The sequence below is a fragment of the Echinops telfairi genome, unplaced genomic scaffold (genome assembly GCF_000313985.2).
Source record: "Echinops telfairi isolate 266 unplaced genomic scaffold, ASM31398v2 ScPeMD7_60;HRSCAF=208, whole genome shotgun sequence".
Lineage (NCBI taxonomy): Eukaryota > Metazoa > Chordata > Mammalia > Afrosoricida > Tenrecidae > Echinops > Echinops telfairi.
Genome location: NW_022103958.1, coordinates 1,528,675 through 1,533,123, shown reverse-complemented (window position 1 = coordinate 1,533,123; position 4,449 = coordinate 1,528,675). Strand labels below are relative to the sequence as shown.

Genomic DNA, 4,449 nt, shown 5'->3' with positions numbered 1-4,449 from the left:
GGGGGGGTGCATATCATCAAGCAGGATCTATTGCAATTGGGACTATTAAACAGAATACATGTGAAATAATAACATGATTTTTTTGTTGAATAACAGTGGTAATAGAAACAATCATGAAAAATGTGGTATAGATAGAGGATGTTTAAATGAAGCAGACCATGAAAGACACAGTGATAAGCCTAAAATATTCAGAAGTGAAGGTAGGATTCTTTTGTGAATAGTAAGTATGTAGTCTGTCTCTACATTAGGGTTATGAGACTTGCCAATTTCTTTAGAAACCCTAATAATATGGATTCTGGGCAGATAAATTTACTTTGGAGACTCAGAGCAATAAAATACCCAAGACTTTTAGTTCTATGATCCTCAACAAGCTAGTCTTATAGTGTGGCTACAACAATTGAGCATAAACTAAACAAGATGAGGCACTTAGCACAGGAATGGGCAGCATTTCCTTCTGTTTTTCACAGAATCACTATGAGTCAGAACCGTCTCAACTGCCACTGAGGAGAACAGCAGTATGACGTTTTTAAAGCAGTTTTATTGACATGTCATTCACATCCTATACAATTGAGAATAAACAATAAAACAGTTCAATGATTTAGATATCCTAGTGGCATGTGCAATTTTGGAATATAGGGAGACAGAACAGTGAGGCACAGGGGCTCACCTTTCCTGATGCCAGGATCATGAGAGTATAAATGTATTTTCAAACAGGTTTAAATAATCATGAGGATTGCAAGCTTTCAGCAGGCACACTCCTAATAGGTTGGGCCGGTACTAGGACACTAGAGTGAGTAAATAGTTTAACCTTGAATGTCACTGAGCTCCATGGGGAACAATCTGTGTTCAGTATAAGAAGGGAGCTGGCTTCAATTTGGGTGGGAAGGACCAAAATATCTGATCATTCTTTGAGATACAGAGCCACTGAGCCCATAGTGAACAGTCAGGCACAAGTAAGAGACAGTTCTAAAGTAGCATTTTTGTGCAGGGCTATTGGGTGGACATTTAGCAGCCTGGAGAATGTTTATTGGGAGTCTTCTTTATCTGAAAACTGTGGGAGTCTTCCTCCACTAGAGTCAGTCCTCTAAACCCTGTGCTTTTGAACACAGAGAATTTGGCCACTTACATTTTCATCCAGTCCACAGTATTCCACAAAAGGGCTATTCAGTCACCACCACACCCAATTTTAGAATATTTTTCAATCTTATATCCATTATTATTAGTTTCCTATTTTCCGCAGCCTCCCCTGCCAAAACTCAAAGACATTATTTACCAAGTTACTGTGTCTATCAATTGACCAGCCAGGATTTCGTATAAACAAAATTACGTAACCCCCTCCCCAATAATAACAACAACAAAAAACACAAATAATCTCAATCCAAATGAAATCTGAAAATAATAAAAACAAGAAATGTAAAATGAACCTAAAGGAAAAACAAATGGAAAAAAGACTCTAAAAAATACATGTTGAGTGAATATAAAATTACATGTTGCTCTGATTTCATCTCATGAAAAATTTTCTTTTATATTCTTTTTTTTTTGAGACTATGAGAAATATCATAATACGTCTAAGAATTTAGTTAAGTTTTCTGTAAAAAAATTCTAACTCATATGGCTTGTTAGGGCAAAAATTTAAAAATATACAAGCAAAGGAAAAATATTATAATAATATTTTTACAGTTTTGAAAATACTATATAGGTACACTATGAGTTAGATTCAACTTGATGGCTCTGGGTTTGGCTTGGTTCATGCATGTACATAATTATGGTAATAATGCCATGATTTCAGGAAAGCAATCTTCAAAATTAGTCCAAGGTGAACACAAAATAAACTGCATGTTGCCATTACTCTCTTTATCATTCTGCTCTCATGTCTTGAGGGTAGATAGGCAGGCAGAGAGTAAAGTCTCTCACCTACTCTATGTCTTTTCTTTAAGAAAAAAGCTGGTGTGATTGTGCCAGTCTGGCCATTAGGAACATGTGGGCTAAGATTAATCAGGTCAAAGTTTGATTGGAGGACAAAGAGATAAATGGCTCTACAAGGTCCGCCCCTGTCTTTCTTGTTCTCTGGTGATGATACCAGTGTGCTGCTGCTTTAGCTAGTTCTCTGCCTCAATCTGTGTGCTACACTACCTGGGAGTCAAGCCAACCTGTGGATCATGTTGCTAGAGCTTGAGGCTCCTTTGAGACCTCCTGTGCCATGCTGCCAGTGCATACATCACTTGAGCATGAGGCTGGTGGGTCCTGTTCCCTTGCATTGCTTTAATTCAATATCTCATCTGGGCCTACTTGGCTAAGCTCCTGTGCTACTTACTGTTGCTGATCCATCCTGTTGTCTGCTGCTGGCAGGCAGACTCTGTCTGTTTTGCCTGAGGGAAGTCTCCATTGTCTGCTTCCTTGACCTTGGACCTATCCTTTTACATAGATAAAGTCATAAGTATGCTGGTTCTTTTTCTCTAGAGAACCCTGCCTATCACACCTGGATTGCAGCTCCCTCATAGTTGCATAGAATAGGTAACCACTACTCTAACCTTCACTGTGAGACTTTGTGAACACTATAATTTGCCTCTTTTTTATGTTAATCAAATGCATGGCTTAATTATCATAGTCAAATTTATTGTGATGATATTTCTATACTCTAGTTTCTTTTAATTTTATCATTCCTTTGGAGCACCATTTGTTATTCTGTCTTTGATTTACAATGCAAAACACACATATATGTATATATATAAGGGTCACAACACATATAGCTTCACAATACCTACAACAAATGGACAAAGATTGTTAAGAATTTTGGATACAGGAGACAATCTAAAGAACTGTAAAGTAAAATATTGAATCAATTTAAAAGGAGTATTAATTCATTAATGTACTAGATCATTCTAATCTATTGTATACATAAATTCTGAGAATCAATTGGGGCTTCAGTTGATGGTTGCTTTTAATCTGGGGTATCTAAAGAGATTTTTATTTTTAACATTTTGAATGTTTTGACTTTTTAGTCCCCCAAAGATAGTTTCCTAATAACAAAGCACCCTCCATATCAAATTTCCATTTTGGAAACTAATATAAAACTTTTATTCCATTCTAGGAAAATGAAATTTAATTTGCTTTGCCATATCTGAAATATATTGGGAAATGGTGGAGGAAAACTGCACCATGCTGACAGAGTTCATTCTCCTGGGATTATCAGACATCCCTGAGCTGAGAGGTTTCCTTTTTCTGTTTTTTTTTTTTTTCTTTCTTTCTTTTTTCCAATCTACGGAAGCACGGATTTTGGCAAGCTGGGCAGGTTTGAGTTCATTCAGGCCAGCACTCAGCTACACACTCCAATGTACTTTTTCCTCAGCCACCTGTCCTTTGTGGATTTCATCATTGTGCCAATGATGCTGGACAATATCACAAGCAAAATCATTTCTTTCTTGGAATGCATGGTACTATTCTGTTTGTTTTGTTTTATTATGGTCACTGAGGTCATCCTACTGGCTGTGATGGCCTATGACCGCTTTGTGGCCATCTGCTACCCACTACTCTACATGGTCATCATGTCTCAAAAGATCTGTGTGGAGCTGGTGTCTGGCTGCTACATGTGTGGAACTGTGTGTTCTCTGATCCACATGTGCTTAGCTCTTGAGATCCCAGCCTATCACTCAAACATGATTAGCCACTTCTTCTGTGATATACCCCCTCTTTTGTCTCTTGCTTGCTCTGATTTCTCCATGAATGAACTGCTGTTGTTCGTTGTGGCCTCATAACTCACAGTGGAGAGAAACCTTATGAATGTAAACAATGTGGGCTAGCTTTCCGTATTTCATCACACCTTGCCCGTCATCAAAAAATTCACAGTGGAAAGAAACCGTATAAATGTGAGGAGTGTGGGAAAGGGTTTTGTCAATCTTCAACCCTCTTAGGCATAAAAGAACTCACAGTGGAGAGAATCCTTAAGAATGTCAACAATGTGGTAAGCACTTTGGTTCTTCTTCAGGCCTAGCTATGCATAAAAGAATTCACAGTGGGGAGAAACGTTTTAAATGTGGGGAATGTGGGAAAGCTTTTACCTGTTCCTCAGCTCTCATTGCACACATGTGAAGTCACAGTGGAGACAAGCCTTATCTGTGTGAAGAATGTGGGAAAGCCTTCAGACAGCCCTCAGCTCTCAAGACACATAGAAGAATGCATACTGGAGTAAGACTTTATGAATGTAAGGAGTGTGGGAAAACCTTTAATCAATCTTTCAATCTTAACAGACATTTGCAAATTCACAATGGGGAGAAGCCTTACAAATGCAAGGAATGTGGGAGGACCTTTGTTTCTCAACCTGCCCTCAAGATACATATAACAACCCACAGTGAAGAGAAACCCTATAAATGCAGAGTTTTGGGGAAGGCCTTTAGACAGGCCACACACCTAACTACACAGAAGAGAACTCAGTGTAGAGAGACCTTATGA

At 38.3% G+C, this 4,449-nt stretch overlaps 1 pseudogene; it reads left to right on the top strand.

Moving 5' to 3' along the window:
• The first annotated feature begins 3,138 nt into the window (after positions 1-3,138).
• On the top strand, positions 3,139-3,991 carry LOC101659324 (annotated as a pseudogene).
• The last annotated feature ends 458 nt before the right edge of the window (positions 3,992-4,449 follow it).